Below are 26,714 nucleotides of genomic sequence, written 5' to 3' on the forward strand. Positions count from 1 at the left end.
GATCTAAAGGATTCCATCAAAACACCATGAATATTAGAATAGGGTTTCCATAAGGAGAGGAGCAGGAGAGAAGGACAGAAACCTTATTTAAAACTCAGAAATAATAGCTCAGAACTTCCCAAAGATGGGGAAAGACTTGGACGTCCAAGTTCACTAAGCTAGTGGCTCACCTTATTATCTCCATGCAATAAGAGTTTCTCCAAGACACATTATGGTGAAACTGTCAAAAATCAAAGAAAGTGAGAATTTTCAAACAGTCAGGGAAAAAAATGATTATAACCTACAAAGGAGCCCCATTAGGCTAACTACAGATTTGTTTTTAGCAGTAACTTTACAGGACAGGAAAGGATCAAATGACATATTCAAAGTGCTGAAGGAAAAAAATTGCCAGTCAAGAATACTCTGCCTGGCTAAATTACCTTCCAGATATGAAGACTAGAAACTCTCTCAAAGAAAAGCTGATTCATGTCAATGTATGGCAAAACCACTACAATATTATAATTAGCCTCCAATTAAAATAAATAAATTAAAAAAATCTTCATATTAAAAAAAAAAGAAAGAAAAGCTGAGGGAGTGTGTCATCACCAGACCTGCCTTGCAAAAAATATTTCATTTCAAGCTGAAATAAAAAGAAGCTAATTAGTGACATGAAAAAGATGAAAGTAGAAAACACACTTGTAAAGGTAAATACAGACTTAGAAAACTCTAATTCTATAACAAGATGGTGTGTTAACCACTTATCCATAGTACAAAAACCAGGAGAAAAGTGTTAAAAATAATTATAACTACTAAATTCGTTAATGAATATACAGTATAAACAGCAGTAAAGAATGACATCAAAAAGATAAAAGCTGAGGAGTAAAAATGTGAAGCGTTGGTAGGCAATAAAAATTAGGTTTCTATCAGCTTAAAATAGACTGCATCATTTATGAGATATTCTAAGTAAGCCTCATGGCAACCACAAAGCAAAAACCTAGAATAGATTTGCAAAAGAGTTTTAAAAACTCTTTTAAAGGGGATGAGAGTGACATCAGCAAGATGGAAGGCGAGGAGGTCCCAATACCAGTCTCCCCGTCTAACACACACACACAAAACAGGAACAGTATATAAGCAACTACAAACGGAAGGAAACAGGGAAATCTCTAGACTACAAAGAACCAGCAGAGTCCCTGTGGGTTTGAAAACCGAGGACGGCAGCATAGAAAAGTACAGAACATACTTGGCTTGTGCCATCCCATACCCTAGTCAGGAGCAGCCCAGCACCAGGAGGGATCCCTTGCGGGAAGCTCACCACAGGGGGAGGAGAGCAGGCGAACCCCAGCAAGCCCCAACCCACGTGGACGTTTGCAGCTTTGCTGCAGGGGTCTCCCACCATCCTCGCTGACACTGACCCCAGCTGACCAAGCAGCCGCAGAGCGCCTCCTTCTGCACCAACTCCAGAAGCTGGAGCTGCTGCTGAGATGAGATTTGCCCTGGGGGGCCCTGGTTTCTGCTGTGTCCCTGGTCTCAGATGTCACTCGCAGCACCTCCCCACAGACGACACCAGAGCTGGCGCTGCCCACCTCGTGAGGTCTGTGATTGTCACTTTGGTTAAGCAGTTGACTATCTTGCTAGTCACTGTTTCACAGTGCCCTGTGATCTTATATGACCAAATATTTTGAAATCTTTTGATATTTTTGACAAACTTCTCACCGCCCACCCCCCCAAATTCAATTCTACATGAAGTCTTTTTGACCTCAAATTAACTTTGGGAATTTTCAGAGGGTCCTTGGAACATTTAAAAAGATTTGTTCTCTCTCCTTCTAAAACGATGTTGCCCTAAAGTAGGGCTTATCTGATATGTTAAATCACGTACAAAGGTCCCTATAGTCAAAGCTATGGTTTTTCTAGTAGTTGTGTACAGATGTGCGAGTTGGACGATAAAGAAGGCTGAGCACCAAAGAACTGCTGCTTTTGAAGTGTGGTGCTGCAGAAGAGCCTTGAGAGTTCCTTGGACTGCAAGGAGATCAAACCAGTCAATCCTAAAGGAAATCAACCCTGAATATTCATTGGAAGGACTGATGCAGAAGCTGAAGCTCCAATACTTCGGCCACCTGATGTAAAGATCTGACTCATTGGAAAAGACCCTGATTCTGGGAAAGATTGAGGGCAGGTGGAGAAGGGGACGACAGAGGATGAGATGGATGGACGGCATCTCCATCCACCACTCAATGGACATGAGTTTGAGCAAACTCCAGGAGATAGTGAAGGACAGGGAAGCCTGACGTGCTGTAGTCCATGGGATCGCAAACAGTTGGATAAGACTGAGTGACTAAACAACTCCTTGTAACAGGACACGATGGAAAATGTTGGTCATGTTACCAAGGTTTTGACTGAAATGTCATACTTAAGATTTTGCATTGACTTAAAGGTGACTAGAAAGCTTTCAGGAACTAAAATTGAGTTTATGGTGCCAATAAAGCCCTTGGGAAAAAAGCCTGGTATGTTGCTTACAGGGTTTCTAAGAGCCTTGCCATGTAAGGAAGGTTACTTGTTGTTAGGTACAAGAACCTCAGGATATTTGGAGGGCCTTGAGGAGAGAGACTCAATTATAAAGACAGATATTGCAGGGGAAGTCTTTTTACCCACAAGAAGCTTTTACAAGTTCAATCTGCAATTTCTTATGAGAAGTTCCAGGAAAGCAAATTAAAATATGGTCAGCTGCTATACTTGATGTGCTTATGTAAATAATCAAGCCAAGTTTAATAAAACTCGATAGAATAAAACTCGATTGAATTTGCAAGCAAATTAATCTTACTGTGGTTTATCTTTGATAGAAATGGGGAAGACTGTAGAAAAAAATTGTTTCAGTACTATACCTTAATGGATATTGAATTCTAGTTCCCCGGTGGTTTAGATGGTAAAGAATCTGCCTGCAATGTGGGAGACCCAGGTTCAATCCCTGGGTAGGGAAGATCTCCTAGAGAAGGGAATGGCTACACACTCCAGTATTCTTGCCTGGAGAATTCCATGAACAGAGGAGTCTGGCAGGCTACAGTCTGTGGGGTCTCAAAGATTCAAACACGACTGAGCAACTAACATTTTCACTTTCTATTAATTATCTTTGAGGTTTTGTTTTCTACCTGTAAACTGAACCAGAACCTGAATTCTTCCAGTTTCCTCGAAATTTGGCTACATACAACTCCCCAAGCTAATATTTCCAATTTTTCTTCTACCCTTTTGATTTGAAATCATTAAGAACTAAAACTGCCCTTTTTCTAAAGCTATGCAAACTAAAGTTGGACAACTTGATAGAAACTTCAGAGAAATCACCGCAACTCACATACAGACAATCTTCATACCTGTTGCTGTGAGAGCTCTTCGGAAGACCAACTGAGGGGCATTCAACTGCAAACCAGGAAAACCTATCAAGTCCTCACTGCCTGTCCTCACTCTGGGGAATGCTTTGAGTCCAAAATCTGGTACTTTTCTCTACTGTCCAACCCCTAGATCTCAGAAACTGATTTATAGTTTGCTATAATCATTAACCATTGCTATTCTGTTGTTTCCACATAAGTGCCCAGGTGGCACTAGTGGTAAAGAAACCACCTGCCAATGCAGGAGACATAAGGGACACGATTCGGGAAGATCCCCTGGAGGAGGGCATGGCAAACTACTCCAGTATTCTTGCCTGCAGAATCCCATGGACAGAGGAGCCTGATGGGCTACAGTTCCATAGGGTCACAAAGAATTGGACATGACTGAAGCTACTGAGCATGCAGCATGCACACCTTATTAAATATCTGATTCTTTTTTTTAAGATTTTTTTTTGATGCGGACCATTTTTAAAGTCTTTATTTGATTTGTTACAATATTGTTTCTGTTCTATGTTTTGGTTTTTTAGCTGTGAGGCATGTGGATCTTAGCTCCCCAACCAGAGATCAAACCTACATCCCCTGCATTCCAAGATGAAGTCTTAACCACTGGGCCACCAGGGAAGTCCTGATACCTGATTTCTTGCACAGTACAGGCCTAACTTTGGGAGCCCAGTTGCATCATTACCTCCTAGAATGAGCCATTCCTGTTTAACTGAACTGACCTATTTTTAAGACGAAGAAATTAATTAAATGAAATAACTGAGCAATACACCACCTCAGCTTCGAAGCTCCTAGAGGGAACTGATGGGGTTCAAGGATGAGCTGCCCCAAATATGCCAAAGTAGCATATTGTTTTGAATAAAAGTTACTTGAGAAACAACCAGTACAAAAAGAACACAAGCCTCTCCTTTGCTCCCCTGAAAACAGGAAACAAACTGCCATGGGAAGGTTTCCTCCCTATGCCAGAGGGATGGAGGGCATCCTAGTCCCCAGGGATAGAGAAACTGAGAAGGTTGAAGAAACAGACTTTGCTACTTCTGCATTAATTTGCTATTCCAAGCAATAACCCCTTTGTTTTGTCACAACTTTACAAATAATTGGTTCTTTGTCTAAAATGGTGTATAAACATCCTGTTTCAGTCACTTTTTTGGTTCCATATCTATGGAACCTCCATAAGTATGAAATTAAATTTTTTCCATTAATATATATGTCTTGCATTAATTTTCATTAAAACAGCCAAAACAATTAGAAGGGTAGAGAAAAGTGTTCTCTCCCCTACAAAATAAACATGGAACTTTCTTCGGAATAGATCCCATGTTAAGCCACAAAACAAGTCTCAATACATTTAAAAATGCTGACATCATATTAAGCATCTTTTCTAATCACAATGGCATGATGACAGAAGTCAATAAAGGCCATATATGACAAATCCACAGCTAACATCATACTCAATAACAAAAGGTAAAAGCTTTTTCTCTAGGATCAGAAGCAAAACAAGGGTGCCCACTTTTGCTGCTTTTATTAAACAGAGTATTTCTAGTCCCAGTTGTATCAGTTACACAGTAAAAAGAAATAAAAGGCAACAAAATTGGAAAGAAAGAAGTAAAACTGTCACTATTTGCAGATGACATGATGCCACACATCACATGTATAGGAAACCCTAACAACTCCACCAAAACACTATTAGAATAAATGAATTCAGTAGAGTTGCAAGATACAAAATACATAGAAACTGACACATTTCCATATATTAATAACAAGCTACCAGAAGAAAAAGTAAGAAAACAATTGCACTTATAATTGCATTAAAAAGAAAAAAATACCAAAGAATAAATTTACCAAGAAGGTGATAGACATGTACCCTGAAAACAATAAGATGTTAATCAAAGAAGATAAAGATGACATAAATGTTGGAAAGATGCACCATGCTCAAGCATTGGAAGAATTAATATTGTTAAAATCCATACTATTCAAAACAATATATAAATTCAATGCAGTTCCTATCAAAATACCAATGGCATTTTTTTCATGGAACTAGAATCATCTTAAAATTTGCATGGAACCACAAAAGACCCCAAATAGCCAAAACAATTCTGAGAAAGAACAAAACTGGAAATGTCATGCTTCCTGATTTCAAACTATACTATGTTGTTGTAACACAATCCATGTGAAAATTCCAATGGCATCTTTCATAGAAACAGAACAAACAACCCCCAAATCTGTATGGAGTCACAAAAGACTCCAGACAACCAAAGAAATCTTGAGAAAGAAGAACAAGTCACACCTTCTGATTTCACACTATGTGTGAAATGTGTGAACTAAGCAATCAGTTGCTTAGTTGTATCTGACTCTTTGTGACCCCATGGACTGTTATCCACCAGACTCCTCTGTCCATGGAATTCTCCAGGCAAGAATACTGGAGTGGGTTGCCATTCCCTTCTTGAGGGGATCTTCCTGACCCAGGGATCAAACCCAGATCTCCTGCATTGCAGACAGATTCTGAGCTACTTGGGAGGCCCAATTTCACACTATATTCCGAAGCTATACTTGGTAAGACAGTAGAGTATTGGCGTGAAAGCAGGCACATAGAACAATGGAACAGAATAGAGAACCAGGAAGTAAACCCACACATATATGATCAATTAGTTTATAGCAAATGAGCCAAGAACATACAATGGGGAAGGGATAGTCTCTTTAGTAAATGGTATTGGGAAAACTGGACAGCTACATGCCAAAGAATGAGTCTGGACCATTATCTTACACCATACACAAAAGTCAACTCAAAATGGATGAAGACTCGAATGTTAGACCTGAAACCATAAAAATCCCAGAAGAAAACATGGGGGTGAACTTGACATTGTATTGTCTTGGATGGTATTTTGGATTTGACATGACAAGAAAAGGTAGCATAACCAAAATAAACAAGTGGGGACTACATCAAACTAAAAACCTTCTGTATAGCAAAGGAGACTATCCCAAAAAGAAAAAACTCAACCCATGGAATGGGAAAATATTTACAAATCATATCTGATAAAAGGTTAATATCAAAATATATAAAAAACTCACATAACTTAGGAAAAAAGTCCAATTAAAAAATGGGCAGCGGATCTGAACAGACATTTCCCCCAAAGACATAGAATGACCGACAGTTGTAAGAAAAGGTGCTCAAAATCACTAATCAACAGGGAAATGCAAGTCAAAACCATACTGAGATATCACTTCATACCTGTTAGAATGACTCTTATTAAAAAAAGACAAGAAATAAGTGTTGACAAAGATGTGGAAAAAAGGGAACCTTTGTGCATGCTTATTGGGAATGTAAATTGGTGAAGCCACTATGAAAAACAATATGAAGGTTCCTCAAAAAAACTGAAAAATTAAACTATTAATAGCATGTGATCTAGCAATTCCACTTCTGAGTATTTATCTGAAGGAAACAAAATCACTATCCAGCTTTATTCACAATAACCACAATATGGAAATCATCTGTGTCCATCGACAGAGGCATGGATAAAGAAAATGTGGTGTGTATGTACAATGAATGTTATTCAGCCCCAAAAAGAAGATAATCCTGCCATTTGTATCAACATGGATGGACTGTGAGGGTATTATGCTAAGTGAAATAGATCAGAGAAAGACAAATACCATATGGTCTCACCTATATATGAATCTAAAAAAGAAAAAAAAATCAGAATTATAAAAACAAAAAAACCATGAGCTCAAATATATAGAGCAGATTGGCCATTGCCTAGAGGTAGGTTATATGGGCTTGGAGAAAGTGGGTGAAGGGGATCTGTAGGTACAAACTTCCAGTTATAAAAGAAATAAGTTATGGAGACATCATATACAGCATGGTGACTATAGTTAAACATACCATATTGTGTATCTGAAAGTTTCTAAGAGTGTAGACTTCCAAAGTTCTCATCGCAAGAATAAAAATTTCTAACTACATGTGATGATGTTAACTTACTGTAATCATTTTGTAACATATTGAATCACTATGTTGTACATCTGAAACTAATATATTACATGTCAATTATATGTTAATTAAAAGATAAAGTAAAGAAGGTATACAGGAGGGCGGGGCTAAGATGGCAGAGGAATAGGACGGGGAGACCACTCTCTCCTCCACAAATTTATCGAAAGAACATCTGAACACTGAGCAAACTTCACAAAACTACTTCTGAACGCTGGCTGAGGACGTCAGGCATCCACAAAGACAGCGCATTATCTTCAAAAGCAGGTAGGAGAAATTATAAAAGATAAAAAGAGAGACAAAAGAGTTAGGGACAGAGACCCGTCCCGGGGAGGGAGTCGTAAAAGAGGAGAAATTTCCAAACACCAGGAAACCCTCTCACCGGCGGGTGTGGGGGAAGATTTCTTATCTCGGAGGGCAACGTAACTGGGAGAAAAAATAAATAAAACCCACAGATCATGTGCCTAAAGCAACTCCCAGGAAAGAACCCCAGACGCTCGCATCATCCGCCACCAGCAAGTAGGGGCTGAACGGAGAGGAGCGGGCGGCACTGCTTAGGGTAAGGACCGGGCCTGAGTGCCCTGAGGGCAATCTGAGGGAAGCTAACGCGAGATGGCAACCTAAACTGTGGGACAGCCAGAGAGAGAGAACTATCCCGCGAAAAGCCCAAATCTAAGGCACTGCCGGACCGCTCACAGAACAAAGGACTGAGCGATACCAGAGGAGAGCTAGCCGGCTGCGGACCGCCCCATCCCCCGCCGGACACAGCGGGCAGGCGGGGCCCGCCAGAGCCGGAAAGGGGCAAACTCGGCCCCAGAGAGGGCACCCCCTACCAATCTGCAAACAGGCTTCCAGTTTCTAAGCAAAGACTGCCTGAGATCCCGGAGGGTCGACAGCCGCCGGGAGGGTCGCAGCCAGAGACCAGCTCCCCAGAACCGACACAAAGCACACCGGAGCCGGGCGCGCCCGTAAACCGAGGCGGGGACCAGGGAGGTGATAAGCCGCACCGCCCCAACAGGGGAGAGTGCGTTCGCCAAACTCCTGGCCACCTGAGCAGCTCCGACCGGGAACGGCACAAGCCGTGGGCGAAACCGAGTCTGCGCCTTTGTGGAGTAACCGGGAGCCTGAACCTGAGCGGCTTAGACCTGGGAAGTGCACGCATCTCAGGGCCCACTCCCCGGCCCACTCCCCAGCTGAGTAACCTGAAGCCTGAGCAGGGTAGACGGGGAAAGCACACACGCCATGAGCGGGGGCGAACCCAGTGCGGCCGAGACACTGCGAGCTCACCACACACACGTCAGGTTTGCAGTGTTCCTCCCTTCCCACAGCACGACTGAACAAGCGAACCTAAAGAGACCACCTCCGCCCCTTTGTTGCAGGGCGGAAATTAGATACTGAAGAGACCTCCAAACAGAAGCCAAATAAACAGAGGGAAGCGCCTTGGAAGTGACAGGCCAACAGATTAAAATCCCTGTAGTTAATACCGACTGCATTGAAAGGGACCTATAGATCTTGAAAAGTATAAGCAGGAACAAGGATCTATCTGAAACTGAGCAGACCCCACACTGCTCGCAACAGCTCCAGAGAAAGTCCGGGATATATATATTTTTTACTATTATTATTATTTTTTTTTAATTAAAAAAAAAAATTTTTTTTCTCTTCTTTCCTTTTTCTTCAAGTCCTCTATTACACATTTAACTTTCATTTTCATAACCCACTATTAACTTGCAAAAAAAAACACCCTATTTTTGAAGCAAACTGCATACATATATCTTATACCTTTTGTGTTTTCTTTTTTTAATGTTTTACTTTTTTTTTTACTGTTTCTTTTTTTACTGTTTTTTTTCTTTCTACACTGTTTCCTTTTTTCTTTTTTTTTATATTGTAAGTTTTATAAGAGTCTAACCTCTACTCTAGATTTTTAATCTTTGTTTTACACATTTGATATCAATTTTGTACATTTAAGAACCCAATCTTTAGGACCCATTTTTACTCAGGAGTGTGATCACTGGCCTGATTACTCTCTCCCCCTATTGATGCTCTTTCTTCTCCCCCAGGGAACCTCTATCTCCCACCCTCCTCCTTCTCTTCTCAACCCAATTCTGTGAATCTCTGAGGGTGTTCTGGGTACCGGAGAACACTTCAGGAACAGGATACTGCCCAGATCGCTCTCTCCCCTCTTGATTCCTCCCTTTCTACTCATGCTCACCTCTATTACCTTCCTCCCCACTCTCTATGTATCTCTGTGAACCACTCTGAGGGTTCCAGACTGTGGAAAGCACAGAGGGAAGTGCTTACTGGCTAGATTGCTCTCTCCACATTTGAATTCCCCTCTTCCCCTCCTGGTCACCTCAACACCCCCCCCCACCTCATCTCTCCATGTAACTCAGTGAACCTTTCTGGGTATCCCTCACTGTGGAGAATCTTTTCACCATTAACCTAAAAGTTTTATTATTGATGCTGTATGGATGGAGAAGTCTTGAGGCTACTGCAAGAATAAGACTTAAAGCCAGGGGAAACATTAATTAATAAGAGACCATCCAATAGCCTCCACATATACACTGAAACCAAGCTCCACCCAAGAGCCAATAAGTTCCAGAGCAAGACATACCACGCAAATTCTCCAGCAATACAGGAACATAGCCCTGAGCATCAATATACAGGCTGCCCAGAGGCACACCAAATCCATAGACATCTCAAAAATTAATACTGGTCACTCCATTGCACTCTAGAGAGCAGAAATCCAGCTCCACCCACCAGAACACCGACACAAGCTCCCCCAACCAGGAAGCCTTGACAAGCCACCTGTCCAACCCCACCCACAGTGAGGAACCTCCACAATAAAGAGGAACTTCATACTGCCAGAATACAGAAGGGCCACGCCTAACACAGCAATCTAAACAAGATGAAAAGGCAGAGAAATACTCAGCAAGTAAAGGAAAATGAGAAATGCCCACCAAACCAAACAAAAGAGGAGGAGATAGGGAATCTATCTGAAAAAGAATTCAGAATAATGATAATAAAAATGATCCAAAATCTTGAAAGCAAAATGGAGTTACAGATAAATAGCCTGGAGACAAGGATTAAGACGATGCAAGAAATGTTTATCAAGGACTTAGAAGAAATAAAAAGGAGTCAATATAGAATGAATAATGAAATAAAGGAGATAAAAGACACTCTGGAGGGAACCAACAGTAGAATAACGGAGGCAGAAGATAGGATAAGTGAGGTAGAAGATAGAATGATGGAAATAAATGAAGCAGAGAGGAAAAAAGAAAAAAGAATCAAAAGAAATGAGGAAAACCTCAGGGACCTCTGGGACAATATGAAATGCCCCAACATTCGAATCATAGGAGTCCCAGAAGAAGATAAAAGGAAAGGCCATGAAAAAATACTCGAGGAGATAATAGTTGAAAATTTCCCTAAAATGAGGAAAGAAATAGTCACAGAAGTCCAAGAAACCCAGAGAGTTCCAAACAGGATAAACCCAAGGCGAAACACCCCAAGACACATATTAATCAAATTAACAAAGATCAAACACAAAGAACAAATATTAAAAGCAGCAAGGGAAAAACAACAAATAACACACAAGGGGATCCCCATAAGGATAACAGCTGATCTTTCAATAGAAACCCTTCAGGCTAGAAGGGAATGGCAGGACATACTTAAAGTAATGAAAGAGAATAATCTACAACCCAGATTACTGTACCCAGCAAGGATCTCATTCAGATATGAAGGAGAATTCAAAAGCTTTACAGACAAGCAAGAGCTGAGGGAATTCAGCACCACCAAACCACGCTCCAACAAATGCTAAAGGATCTTCTCTAAACAGGAAACACAGAAAGGATGTTTCAACACGAACTCAAAACAACAAAGTAAATGGCAATGGGATCATACTTCTCAATAATTACCTTAAATGTAAATGGGTTGAATGCCCCAACCAAAAGACAAAGGCTGGCTGAATGGATACAAAAACAAGACCCCTATATATGCTGTCTACAAGAGACCCACCTCAAAACTAGGGACACACACAGGCTGAAAGTGAAGGGATGGAAAAACATATTTCATGCAAACGGAGACCAAAAGAAAGCAGGAGTCGCAATACTCACTTCAGATAAAATAGACTTTAAAATAAAGGCTGTGAAAAGGGACAAAGAAGGACACTACATAAAGATCAAAGTATCAATCCAAGAAGAAGACATAACAATCATAAATATATATGCACCCAACACAGGAGCACCACAATATATAAGGCAAATATTAACAAGGGGAAATTAACAATAACACAATAATAGTGGGAGACTTTAATACTCCACTCACGCATATGGATAGATCAACTAAACAGAAAATTAACAAGGAAACACAAACTTTAAATGATACAATAGACAAATTAGATTTAATTGATATTTACAGGACTTTCCACCCCAAAACAATCAATTTTACCTTTTTCTCAAGTGCACACGGAACCTTCTCCAGGATAGATCACATCCTGGGCCATAAATCTAGCCTTGGTAAATTCAAAAAAATTGAAATCATCCCAGCAATCTTCTCTGAACACAATGCAGTAAGATTAGACCTCAATTACAGGAAAAAAACTATTAAAAATTCCAACATATGGAGGCTAAACAACACGCTTCTGAATAACCAACAAATCACAGAAGAAATCAAAAAAGAAATCAAATTATGCATAGAAACGAATGAAAATGAAAACACGACAACCCAAAACCTATGGGACACTGTAAAAGCAATGCTAAGGGGAAGGTTCATAGCAATACAGGCGTACCTCAAGAAACAAGAAAAAAATCAAATGAATCAACTAACTCTACACCTAAAGCAACTAGAGAAGGAAGAAATGAAGAACCCCAGGGTCAGTAGAAGGAAAGAAATCTTAAAAATTAGGGCAGAAATAAATGCAAAAGAAACAAAAGAGACCATAGCAAAAATCAACAAAACTAAAAGCTGGTTTTTTGAGAAGATAAACAAAATTGACAAGCCATTAGCCAGACTCATCAAGAAACAAAGGGAGAAGAATCAGATCAACAAAATTAGAAATGAAAATGGAGAGATCACAACAGACTCCACAGAAATACAAAGGATCATAAGAGACTACTACCAACAGCTATATGCCAATAAAATGGACAACTTGGAAGAAATGGACAAATTCTTAGAAAAGTATAACTTTCCAAAACTGAACCAGGAAGAAATAGAAGATCTTAACAGACCCATCACAAGCACGGAAATCGAAACTGTAATCAGAAATCTTCCAGCAAACAAAAGCCCAGGACCAGACGGCTTCACAGCGGAATTCTACCAAAAATTTAGAGAAGAGCTAACACCTATACTACTCAAACTCTTCCAGAAAATTGCAGAAGATGGTAAACTTCCAAACTCATTCTATGAGGCCACCATCACCCTAATTCCAAAACCAGACAAAGATGTCACAAAAAAGGAAAACTACAGGCCAATATCACTGATGAACATAGATGCAAAAATCCTTAATAAAATTCTAGCAAACAGAATCCAACATCATATTAAAAAGATCATACATCATGACCAAGTGGGCTTTATCCCAGGAATGCAAGGTTTTTTTAACATCCGCAAATCAATCAATGTAATACACCACATTAACAAATTGAAAGATAAAAACCATATGGTTATCTCAATAGATGCAGAAAAGGCCTTTGACAAAATTCAGCATCCATTTATGATAAAAACCCTCCAGAAAGCAGGAATAGAAGGAACATACCTCAACATAATAAAAGCTATATATGACAAACCCACAGCAAACATTATCCTCAATGGTGAAAAATTGAAAGCATTTCCCCTAAAGTCAGGAACAAGGCAAGGATGCCCACTTTCACCACTACTATTCAACATAGTTTTGGAAGTTTTGGCCACAGCAATCAGAGCTGAAAAAGAAATAAAAGGAATACAGATAGGAAAAGAAGAAGTAAAACTCTCACTGTTTGCAGATGACATGATCCTCTACATAGAAAACCCTAAAGACTCTACTAGAAAATTACTAGAGTTAATCAATGAATATAGTAAAGTTGCAGGATATAAAATTAACACACAGAAATCCCTTGCATTCCTACACTCCAATAATGAGAAAACAGAAAGAGAAATTAAGGAAACAATACCATTCACCATTGCAACAAAAAGAATAAAATACTTAGGAATTTATCTACCTAAAGAAACAAAAGACTTATATATAGAAAACTATAAAACACTGATGAAAGAAATCAAAGAGGACACAAACAGATGGAGAAATATACCGTGTTCATGGATTGGAAGAATTAATATAATGAAAATGAGTATACTACCCAAAGCAATCTATAGATTCAATGCAATCCCTATCAAGCTACCAATGGTATTTTTCACAGAACTAGAACAAATCATCTCACAATTTGTATGGAAATATAAGAAACCTCGAATAGCCAAAGCAATCTTGAGGAAGAAGAATGGAGCTGGAGGAATCAACCTGCCTGACTTCAGGCTCTACTACAAAGCCACAGTCATCAAGACAGTATGGTACTGGCACAAAGATAGAAATATAGACCAATGGAACAAAATAGAAAGCCCAGAGATAAACCCACGCACCTATGGACACCTTATCTTCGACAAAGGAGGCAAGAATATACAATGGAGAAAGGACAATCTCTTTAACAAGTGGTGCTGGGAAAACTGGTCAACCACTTGTAAGAGAATGAAACTAGAACACTTCCTAACACCATACACAAAAATAAACTCAAAATGGATTAAAGATCTAAATGTAAGACCAGAAACTATAAAACTCCTAGAGGAAAACATAAGCAAAACCCTCTCCGACATAAATCACAGCAGGATCCTCCATGACCCACCTCCCAGAATATTGGAAATAAAAGCAAAAATAAACAAATGGGACCTAATTAAAATTAAAAGCTTTTGCACAACAAAGGAAACTATAAGCAAGGTGAAAAGACAGCCTTCAGAATGGGAGAAAATAATAGCAAACGAAGCAACAGACAAACAATTAATCTCAAAAATATCAAGCCAACTTCTACAGCTGAATTCCAGAAAAATAAACGACCCAATCAAAAAATGGGCCAAAGAACTAAACAGACATTTCTCCAAAGAAGATATACAGATGGCTAACAAACACATGAAAAGATGCTCAACATCACTCATTATTAGAGAAATGCAAATCAAAACCACAATGAGGTACCATTTCACACCAGTCAGAATGGCTGCTATCCAAAAGTCTACAAGCAATAAATGCTGGAGAGGGTGTGGAGAAAAGGGAACCCTCTTACACTGTTGGTGGGAATGCAAACTAGTACAGCCACTATGGAGAACAGTGTGGGGATTCCTTAAAAAACTGGCAATAGAACTGCCATATGAGCCAGCAATCCCACTGCTGGGCATACACACCGAAGAAACCAGAATTGAAAGAGACGCGTGTACCCCAATGTTCATCGCAGCACTGTTTACAATAGCCAGGACATGGAAGCAACCTAGATGTCCATCAGCAGACGAATGGATAAGGAAGCTGTGGTACATATACACAATGGAATATTACTCAGCCATTAAAAAAAAATACATTTGAATCGGTTCTACTGAGATGGATGAAACTGGAGCCCATTATACAGAGTGAAGTAAGCCAGAAAGAAAAACACCAATACAGTATACTAATGCATATATATGGAATTTGAAAGATGGTAACGATAACCCTATATGCGAGACAGAATAAGAGACACAGATGCATAGAACAATTTTATGGACTCTGAGGGAGAAGGTGAGGGTGGGACGTTCTGGGAGAATAGCATTGAAACATGTATATTATCATATGTGAAACAGAACACCATTCCATGTTCGATGCACGAGACAAGGGCTCAGGGCCGGGGCAATGGGATGGCCCAGAGGGATGGGATGGGGAGGGAGGTGGGTGGGGGGTCCAGGAAGGGGAACACATGTAGACCCATGGCTGATTCATGTCAATGTATGGCAAAAACTATTACAATACTGTAAAGTAATTAACCCCTAACTAAAATAAATAAATTTATTAAAACAAACAACAAAAAAAGAAGGTATACAAAGGAAAGAGCAAATGAATTTCCAGCTTCTGACATAAAGAAATAGATTACAGAGCAGGAGAGTAAACAGGTTGTTGTTCTCAGCTTTCTAGGTAACTTGATTCCTTCCCTCCCATATATCAAGGGTCCTGGCCATCCCAATACTGGAACTTGTAAGCAAAAGAAGGATGTTGCAGGGAAAGTAGAAAGAAGATAATTTTTTCCAGCCCTGGATGATGGTGGGAAGAAAACTTAAGGGAGATAAAAGGAGGCAATTAAGACTCTGACCACTTTGTCCTGATGTCCCTGGATCAGGGCCCTGAGATGGAGAGGTGTGTTTTATAAGCAAGGGTAAAAGGCAGAAAGAGGTCCTTGTCCTGAGTCCTGGTTCAGGGCTCTGGGAAGGGATCCCCTCTCAGTAAATCCTGACCCAGCCTCGACATATCTGCAACATCACAAAAGTGGGTACAGTCAGACCGAGGGAGGCTTGAGGTTTGTTTCCTGATCTCTGAGTTTCCACATGGGATGGACACTGGATGGGGCTCCAGTGGGCCTCCTTCGGGAGTCTTCCCAGGAAGGGTCCAATGACTCAGCTGCAGAAGCTGGGGTGGGCCATCAGGCCTGCAGACTGGATGGAGACCTTGGCAGAGACTTGGGGTCTGAGGCCCATGAAATCTAGGTGAATCCAATTTGGGCAGGAAGGAGCTCTGTTTCTGGGAAAGCTGAGAAAGAGACCAGCAGCCCCTGAAGCTGGCTTAGGATCTGGTGGGAAAAGGGGATAGGGCTCCATTAGCAAAAGACCTGACTCTTCCCTGTACCATCACACACGGCCCTCAGACCACACACCTGGGTACCACTTGGGGAAGAGAATGGGCAAAGGAAGTTTACTAGTAAGGATTCTCCAAAGAAGCAGAACCGATAAGAGATATTTCTACATCCATCCATCCACCCACCCACCCATGGAATTTGCTCCAGTGATTATGGAGCCTGAGAAGTCCCAAAGTCTACGGCTGGCAAACTGAAGACCCGAGAGAGACCATGGTATAATTCTAGTCTGTAAGCAGATGCAGACTGATTCTCTGCTCAAAGACAGCAGAGAGAGAGAGTTAATTTTCTGTTATTCAGCCTTTATGTTCTTGTCCGGCCTTCATCAGATTGGATGAAGCCCACCCGCTGGGGAGGACAATCTACTTTGCTCAATCTACTGTGTAAGATGTTAACCTCATCTAGAAACACCCTCACAGACACACCCACAATAACATTCAACCAAATATCTGGGCCCCTGTGGCCCCCTCAATTTGACACATGAAATTATCACAGGAAGCCCTCCAGAAACAGAAGTTTTCCCAAAAGAGTATACGCTGCAAGGACTGTTTACATGATCAGACTGGACTAAATTTAACTAAGATTAGAGACTTAATGATTTTTTTTCTTTTTATCCCACTAGCTACTAAATGGGAGATTATGAGAAGGAATAGATGAGCTCCAAGGGAAAATAAAAATCACATTTTCTCTGCATATTCAGCCACAGATAAAGATATAGTATATCAGATCACACTATTTTATTATTGTGCAATCTGTTAATCCTGTACAAACGTACATCCTGGACAGTTTTCTGGATTAATAAATCTGGATCTCCCTAAAAGTCGTATTTAATATTTGCTTAGTATTTTATTGTCTAAAAAAGATCACAATTGAAATACTCAGACTCCTGTTGATGGACATTTAGGTTGTTCCTAATTTGTTACTCTTATAATAAATGCTGTGATAAACAAGGAGAGTTTAAATGTGCAGTTCACCCCCCCATCAGAGAAAAATAATTTATATTTATTCTTTTTACATGGGGGTATGGGAAGAGAAAAAGGAGAATAGATGTTCGACAAGGAGCTTGTAGATGGCTGGGGGATGCCCAGGGATGGGCCCTGTGTGGGCCCAGTTGCTTGTCCCTTCCCAACTGACCACACAGGAGAGATAGTGGCCCGCAGGGTGGTGATGGCTCCTGCCACGCACACACTTTCCACCCTGCGCTTGCCGTCGCAGACTCGCAGGGCTCTCCTGGGACCAAGAGAGGGGAAGAGGGTAAAGCTGGGTAGGAAGGAGCCTTCCTGCCGAGATAATGAACCAGAGGAAGCAGGAGAGGCTGGACCACCTGAAGGATGGCCGGCAGCTCTATCTGCATGGTCCAGAGTGCGGGTTGCTGTGGGCCAGCTCTGTTTATCAGGAGCCGCTTGCTCCCGATTGCAGGCTACTGCATGGCTTCAATTAGACTTTTTGACTGATGGCCAGTTTAATGAGCCTATTTACAGAGGGTCATTCAACATGGCAATTACACCTATAAATCTATTTGCAGCAGGACTCGAATAACCTTCTGCACACAGCCCTGTATAAAACTGCTGTCTGATTAATTAACATTAATTTCCCCGCCGTATGGAAGCAGCTGCAGTTGGCGTGAATGCTTCCAGCTCCTCTCTGCAGGCCCTGGGCAAATGGCAGGGTTCTCTGGGTTGGGGGGAGCGCGTCATGGGCTGGGAGGGTGGGCAAGGACCCAAGAAATAGTTGCTATTCCAAAGAAGCGCTTCGTGTTTCTTCCATCCCTCTGTTCTTTCTCTGGTCCCGTTTGATTGATGTTTCAGGGCAGTGTCATATATAGGGGCCAAAATTCAATTAATTGGATATGAAATATTTATAACCCTGCTGTATGTGTCTATCAGAGAAGAGCCCTTTAATAGATCTTCTCATTAGTATGAGCTGGTGACTCATTTCTCTGCTTTCACAGTCATTCGGAATTAAAATCCAATTAATCTAATATCCCTGTGAATGTTATTAAATTATTGGAAAAACTGCACTGAGGAGATAGGGTGAGGGGAACAAGCCAGCCTCATGGGTACTCATTTCCTCTCTGCAAAGCACACAATGTTCAGTGGGGGGCGGTTACCGGCTCCCCCCTTCTTCCTGCGGGCTCTTCTAGCTTCGGGTTATGTCTACACTTGGCAAATAAAGCACAGGACTGTGAATCAGGGGCTCGCAGCTGCCAGTGCCGACACTGCCAAAGCTCACAACACAACCATCACCACCAAACCCAGAAAACTGGACGTTGAAACCGCCAAAGCATTGCCAGACTGTAATGAAGTGAAAAGGTAAGATGGGCACTGTCTTAAAGCAGCTCTCAATGAACTTCTTAAGGCACAAGCAGTATTAAGAACGAAGGCTGAATGGGACGCTCCCAGGCTCCATGCATTTCTACAATGTTGTGGTTTATGAATGCTCAATCTGGGTGCCCTATTTAAAAAAAAAAAAAAAAAGGTCAGCAAATGAGACCACCTGTACCATTTTTCTAGATTTTACATATGTGCATTAGTATACAGTATTTCTTTCTGACTTGCTTCTCTCTGTATGACACCCCTTAGGTCCACCTATGACTCTACAAATGACCCAATTTCTTTTTATTTTAGATGATCTTATTTGCAAAGCAGAAATAGAGACACAGACATAGAGAACAAATATATGGATACCAAGGGGGGAAGTGGGGGGGTGGGTGGGAGGAACTGGGGGATTGGGATTAACACATATATGCTATTGATACTATGTATAAGATGGATAACTAATGAGAACATACTATATATCACAGGAAACTCTAATGCCCTGTGGTGACCTGAATGGGAAGGAAGTTCACAAGAAAGGGGATATAGGTATATGCATGGCTGATTCATTTTGCTATAAAGCAGAAACACAGCATTGTAAAGCAACTATATTCCAATAAAAATTAATTTTAAAAAGTCAGCAATAATGGCCTAGGATTTCATAGGAATGAAGAGAAGAACAAAAAGATAAAGGCTCTTGCCTGCATTTGGAAAGACAGGGACTATTGCGGTAATTAATTTTCATATCACAGGGCATATCATTTGTCCAGCGGTCTATGGAGACACTTGAAGTGTTTGCATTTGTGGGACAGGGGAGATGAAAAAGATGCTACAAGAATGGTGAACAGTGATGTGAAATTTTGCCAGTTGACTGAAATAAAATCCTGATGCAGTATCTGGAAATCTCCAGCTCCAGACTTCAGTTATAACTAAATGAAATAATAGTGACATAATGATTCTAGATACTGGTGACAAAGGCTCTCAAATTTCTCTCTCCTTCTCAAATCTAACACTGAGATTCAACAAACACTGATTGAGTTCCTACTGCATGCCAGGTATTACAGTGCTACGTATTACTTGTTTAGTTGCTAAGTTGTGTTCGACTCTTTGTGACCCTTCAAACTGTAGCCTGTCAGGCTCCTCTGTCCACGGGATTTCCAAGGCAAGAAAACTGGAGTGGGTTGCCACTTCCTTCTACAGGGGATTCTCCCGACCCTGGGATTGAACCCACATCTCTGACATTGGCAGGCGGATTCTTTACCACTGAGCCACCAGGGAAGCCCACAGGTATTACTTACTATACATTTTTATCACCGGAAACATTCCCCAAAGGATGCAGTGGTGAAAAAGACTTGACCCCTGACTCTGAGAGGCTTCTAGATATGAAGACAGATCATTAAAAATATGATGGGTTGAAAGACTTTGCTACAGGTGCACAGTAGGGAGACCTGGAAGTCAGGGAGAGCTTCCTGCAAGAGGTGAGTAATGGAGATGTATTCCTGCATTGGCTTAGGCTATTCTAAGTTATGACATCTTTCCCCTCTTTCTTCCTCACCTTCCATCCTTTTCAAGTACCATCTTTTTTAGGATGCCTTCCTTACTTAGTGCAATCCTGTACTGGACTGTCCATCACTCATCTTTGTCGCTCATTCGGCCACTAAGTCAGAGATTGCATCTATTGTTAATGGGTTTCTGTGTGTACTCATTGCCCCTACATTATAAACTGTTTGAGGGACAGGACTGTTTCTTACATTGTACATTGCCTCTCATCAAGAGTAAGCACTCTGCTAAGAACATAGTTGACACTCAAAATTCATTGAACAAAAGGTTACCCAGCATTTGGTTTCTGTAGTAAGGACTGTCCCAAATTTAATGCAGTTTATTCCATGTTTTTCCATTTTCTCTCTTTGTTCTTAGCTCTCAAACATTTCTGCTCTGATTTTAAACATTACTGGTGGGAGTATAAATCCATACAACTTCTGTGGAGGATAATTTGGCCATTTCTTACAGCTTACAGATGCATTTACCCTTTTGACCCAGCAATTGCATTTTGGGACTTACTCTCTAGACAAATTTGCACATACATGAAATGGTATGTATACAAAATTATTCATTGCATTAATGTTTGTAGTGGTAAAAGATTAAAAGTATACCAGATGTCTGTTATTAGGAGACTAAATTGTGGTACATCTGTAAAACAAAATATTTAATCATTCAAAGAAAAAGAATGAGAATGTTCTCTATGCACTGATAAGCAAAGATCTTTGAGATTAAACTGTCAAATGAAAAATGTAAGTTTCGGAATAGGCTGTATGATAAGTTGCTTCAGACATGTTCTACTCTTTGCAACCCTACGGACCACAGCCCGCCAGGCTCCTCTGTCCATGGGATTCTCCAGGCAAGAATACTGGAGTGGGTTGCCATGCCCTCCTCCAGGGGATCTTCCTGATCCAAGGATTGAACTTGTGTCTCTTATGCCTCCTGCACTGGCAGGTGGGTTCTTTACCACTAGCGTCACCTGGGAAGCCTGTATTATAGGCTACATTTTGTATTAAAAGAGAAGAAAAACAAATTTGCTTGTATAAAAAAAACTCTTTTGAAAGATAAACTAGTCACAGTAGTTTCCTCTGGTCAAGGATGTGGGGTTAGTCAGAGGTCAAAGAAGATAAAAGCAATTTTCATTCTGTCTTTTTTTGTATTGGAATTTTTATTTAAAATTTAGACAATAACGTTGATTCTTTTGTAGTATATGACTATGAATTTGAAATCTGTGCCCATCATGTAGCCATCACCACAATCAGGTTACAGAATAGTTTTACAACCCCCCAAAACTCCCTTTGCAGTCATACCCTCCTGCCCTCAACACCTGACAACCACTCATGTTATCCATCACTGAACTTTACAACAGCGTCTTATAAATGGAATACTGTAAGTCACCTTTTGAGACTAACTTTTTACCAGCCTAATGCCTTAGAGATTCGTTTAGGTTGTTGTATCAATAGTTTGCTTCCCTTCTACTACTAAGTAGTATTCCATGGTATGGATGGCCCATAGTTTGTTTACCCACTTAAACACATTTGGATTATTTTCATTTATTTTGGCAATTGTGATAGAGCTGCTGCTATAAAGATTTACATGCATGTATCAATATGAACATATTTTCAGTTTTGTACGGTAAATACTCAAAAGCTGGATGGCTGGGTTGCATGATGAGCGTATGTATATACCTTTATTGTTGTTCAGTTGCTAAGTCATGTCTGACCCTGTGTGACCCCATGGACTGTAGCCCACCAGACTCCAGGATTCTCCCAGGCAAGAGTACTGGAGTGGGTTGCTATCTCCTTCCCAGGGGGTCTTTATTAGAAACTGTCTTCCAAACTTTCTCTGTTACCTCCAATAATGTCTGAGAGTTCTGGTTGCTTCACATCATCAACAGCTCTTGGTATTATATTTTACATTTTAACCATTTTAATAGATTGTCGTAGTTTATCATGGCTTTAATTTGAATTTCCCTAATGATCTGTGCTATGCTTGCTTACTTGCCATTCCTACAACCTCTTTGGTGAAGTGTCTGTTTACATTATGTGAGAAAGAGAGAGAGGATTATATAGCTTTTGAACAATGTGAATGTATTACTAATTTGAAAACTAAATTTTAAAAATGGCTGCCTTGGCCCCAAGGCACCAAAGCCCTATTTCACATTTCAGGAAGGGATTTTGGGCATGGTAAATCATTTCACAATAACCTGACTTTCCCCATTTTGACAATAAGAGTAATAATCCTTACTCCATTGGCTTGGAGATGCCTCTCATGGGAAAACTGAGTGATAAGGAGATTATGTGACCTTGCTGTGGTCTCACAGTGGTTGAGGAGCTGACACCAGAACTGAAATCTCAGGTTTTCAAATGTTATCAGGGCAAAAGTTCCTGATTCCTTACTCACTCCTGGTTGTGGTACCAAAACCCTCATATGCTGAGTGGAACTTCTGTTTACCTGTGTTTAGTCACTTCAGTGGTGTCCAACTCTTTGCGACCCCATGGACTGTAGCCCACCAGGCTCCACTGTCCATGGGGATTCTCCAGGCAAGAATACTGGGGTGGGTTGCCTTTCCCTTCTCCAGGGGATCTTCCCAACCCAGGGATTGAACCCGCATCTCCTGTGTTTCCTGCACTGCAGGCAGATTCTTTACCACTGAGCCACTGGGGAAGCACATAGCCATTCTGAATATGTATTTCTGGGTGTTAAATTCCCAGCTGGCAAAGGTTTATGTAAACAAACAAACCTAACATCTCATGCTGTCACTAGCAATTTGGAATTACTTCTGGGCCATCCTGAGGACCCTCTCCGGAGCCATGTCTCTCTATTCTACTGGTGTGAACCTGGGTTCCAGTTTGTTGTCAAGTCTACCTGGAAGGAAAATCTGTCACCATCACTTGGAGAAAAGGAATTCATAACCTCCCAGTGGTCCTCCAAATTAATCCAAGCCCATTTTGAACCCTTACTTTATGCCTGGTCTGCACTAGCAAAGTCAATATAATTTCTGGTCTCAAGACATCTGCAGTCAATTGTCATCCATTATAAGGAGCATCACAGAGATTAAGTTTGGAGATGTAGAGAAAGCATGTACCCTCATTTTACAGATGAGAAAACTGAGGCCAGAGAGTTCAGATAATACATGGGAAATCTGGGGCTTAGATTTAGGTCTCTCTGCCTCTAAAGCCCATGCTCTTCCCAATACACTAGCGATTTATTTCATTATCAAAATGTTTATGCTTATTCATAAATATACAACTGTATTTGCTATATTCATGGGAAACTTAGCCATTAAACTTTAAGCAACTGAAGTTTATCAGAATATTTTAAAAAGTATAGAATAAATGAACTTTATGGTTGCCAGGGTTTAGGGGAGAATAGGGGAAAGGGATGGTTAGGGAATTTGGGATGGACATGTACACACTGCTATATTTAAAAACAGTAACTGACAAGGACCTACCATGTAGCACAGGGAACTCTGCTCAATGTTATGTGACAGCCTGGATGGGAGGGGAGTTTGGGGGAGAATGGAAACATGTATATGTGTGGCTGAGTCCCTTTGCTGTCCACCTGAAACTATCACAGCATTGTTAATTTGCTATACCCCATACAAACAAAAGTATAGACATATAAGCATCCCAACCCCCTCTTAGAATAAATGTGAATTAAGTCTCAATATCTTTAAATGAAAAAAAAAAATACACACAAGTTTATCAAAGCAAGGCACAGATCAAACCAATGCTAAGTAGCTAAGCACCTTCCCACAGTTTATCCCAATGACCAAGAAGAAATGACACTTTTCTAGTGGGTTCTGCTAGGTGGGAAAGGTCAGCCTGTTGCTAAACCTACTTTATAGAAAGGGTTTTTATAAACTGTTTATACCAAAATTTAATAATCTACAATGGACCTTATAACAAGGAGGCAGTGAGTCCTAGATGCCCTGAGAATCTGGTTAAATGGGTCATGCGCATAGGTTACGGCACAAATAAGAAGCCTCAGGAAGCATCTACAACCAGTGTCAGAAGGCTGCAGCCCCGAGGTCAGTAAGCACCTCCTCCCAGAAACAGCCAGCATTTGTGAAGCAGGGACGTAGCTCATTCCAGCCACGTCCTTCAGATTCCAACATTATTCACTACCAGCTGAGTTAAATCTATTTCAAGCATACCAAAGGTAGGCTTTTTTTTTTTTAAGAAATTCTAGTAGTTGCTATGTCACATCAGATTAACAAATCTGCAGGTTTTATGGTTTATCGCAAATATCCTTGCCAATAATAGAAAACTGTATAGTAATACAAAGAAAACAAAGGGGTAGGCATGAGACAGAGAGATGTGGTGATGTACATCAGCATGCTGAATGTGCAACATCACTCAGATTTGAAAGTCAAAAAGTCTGGTTAAAAAAACAAAACAAACCACTCCCTGCTATAGTCATGATCACCACCAAATGATGACAAAGCCATTTGACAGATGTCAGTTTCCACCCCAACCTGTTTCTGGAATGAAGCAAGATGTCTCCTTTGCTTTAAGCTATTTATCAGAATAATTCCAAGATATATCAGCATCTTTTTGAGAAAAACGAATGTCATATATTAACTCTCTCTATATGGAATCGATAAAAGATGGTACTGATGAGCCTCTCTGCAGGGCAGCAGTGGAGATGCAGACAGAGAACAGACTTTTGGATATTGGGGGCGGGAAGGAGAGGGCGGGACGGATGGAGAGAGCATCAGGGAAACATATACACTATTATATGCAAAATGGATAGCTGGTGGGAATTTGCTGTATGACTCAGGAAACTCAAACTGGGACTCTGTAACAACCTAGAGGGCTGGGTTGGGGTGGGAGGTTCCAGAGGAAGAGGACATAAGTATACTTATGGCTGATTCATGTTGATGCATGGCAGAAACCAACACAATATTGTAAAGCAATTATCCTTCACTTAAAAATAAAGTTATCAGTATCTTTTAGGCATTTCTAAAAAAGGAAAAACATTTGGAAGCCTATCCACACATGGAAAAAAAAAGTTCTGTTGATCTCTTGTCAATTTTGAGTGTCATGATCCAGGTTAAAAATGTGAGTGATGGTGTCTATGTCAAAGAAAAATGCTAAGCAATAGTATATATAATGAAGAAAATTTTTTTCACTCAAGCGGTTATTAACACCATAGCCAACAGGAACCATCATTGCCAAGGACCTCCTTTCTCTTAGTGATTCATCTGTTATGTTGACAGATGAATCAGTTGCTTAAGTAGTTACCGAAGTTTTATGTGGTTTAATTGTGTTTTACTATATGTGTGCTATTTTATGGAGGATGAACAAACGCACCTCTTCCATGTATGCAAAGATCTAAAAGGAACGCCTTCATGTAAAAAGGAGGACGGCAATTTGGTGGCATATACTTGAGACTACAGGGATCAAGGGCTTCCCCAGTACCCTGGAAAAGTCCGCATGACACCATCTGCGAGTAATAACAGCTTTATGACTTGTAAAAACAAATGCCATCTTTATATCTAACAAGCAGGGCTCTATTTAGTGGGAAAGAATCAGGCAGGTGTTTCTAAGTCTAAATACACGGAATTGGGTGCCTGATCTTTAGGGCAAATGCTTATTGAAGTCAAGCACTGATTCAGTTAATTTGATAAATGTGGCTTTGTTCTAATCACAGTTAACTAGAAAGAAATTTAATAAAATCTTCTCCAGGCATGTATTTCCATGACTTCCTCAATGCTTGTCTAACTTAATGCCTTCACCTTCCCTTCTTTGTGGACATCATCACTGAGAACCACACTCAAACCCCCAAAGACTTTGGGGATCCACTGGTGAGTGGGCTTTTTCAGGGAAGAGACCAGAACGGGGCCTCACTTTTCCATGTCTCTGCTCAGGCAGGGCGTGGGACGGCAGTGTCTCCTTTCCCCTGTCCCTCAATGTGGCAGCCTCCTGTCCACCAAGAACAGTTGCTTTCCCTCTGGACTGGAAATTTGATGTCGATTTGTTACCTTAAGGCCCTGAGACCAGTCCCTCTTCACTCAGAGGCATTGCTGGGGGCAGTGTCTCAAACATCTGTGGCTAACACACATTAAGAACCTTCTGTGTCCATGCCCATCCAAGAAAAACAAAACTGGTATGACCTTAAATACCACCTTCTATAACTCTTTAATATATGACAAAAATGTTAAGGAGAAAAGATGTTAATATTGTAAGAAAACAACTATTTGATGTAATTTTAATCAGTTCACTGATAATTGTCGTGCCCAACATGGTGGGAAAGGCAATCAGGCTCAGTTTGTTTAGGCAAGCAAAAGGCAAGTAGCTTCTGAGTAAAATCCCAGAGGCTGGCATGACAGACCGCCTTCTGACCCGCCCTTGAGGTGTGTCCCCAGGATGATTTACATGAAAAAATGTTTTTCTCCTTGCTGGGACTTCTGGTTGGTTTTGCTGAGGCCAGCCGGTGAGGGCTGCCTTTCTCCCAGCTTCAGAATCCTTTAGCTGGTACGGTTTTCCTCCTTCATCCACTCAGCCCCTTCTCACCTTCTTCTATGGATAACCTGGAGCCTTTCTGGGTATCTGTCTTGCCCCCCCCAACTCCCCAAAACTGCCTTGGAAATTATCTGGCTGGCCTTTCCGTTTTTTTTTTTTTTTTTAAACCCTACTCTTCTGGT

At 40.8% G+C, this 26,714-nt stretch overlaps 1 protein-coding gene across 1 annotated transcript in view; it reads right to left on the reverse strand.

The window, feature by feature from the left end:
• Nucleotides 1-18,480: 18,480 nt before the first annotated feature.
• LOC145516674 (uncharacterized) overlaps nt 18,481-26,714 on the reverse strand; it is a 201,996-nt gene continuing 193,762 nt past the window's right edge. Inside the window, exon 8 of the transcript XR_014061642.1 lies at nt 18,481-18,662. The gene's annotated coding sequence lies outside the window, so the exon portion shown is untranslated. The remainder of the gene's footprint in view (nt 18,663-26,714) is intronic.

This window comes from Giraffa tippelskirchi, chromosome 8 (genome assembly GCF_054371585.1).
Source record: "Giraffa tippelskirchi isolate mGirTip1 chromosome 8, T2T-mGirTip1v1.2.pri, whole genome shotgun sequence".
NCBI lineage: Eukaryota > Metazoa > Chordata > Mammalia > Artiodactyla > Giraffidae > Giraffa > Giraffa tippelskirchi.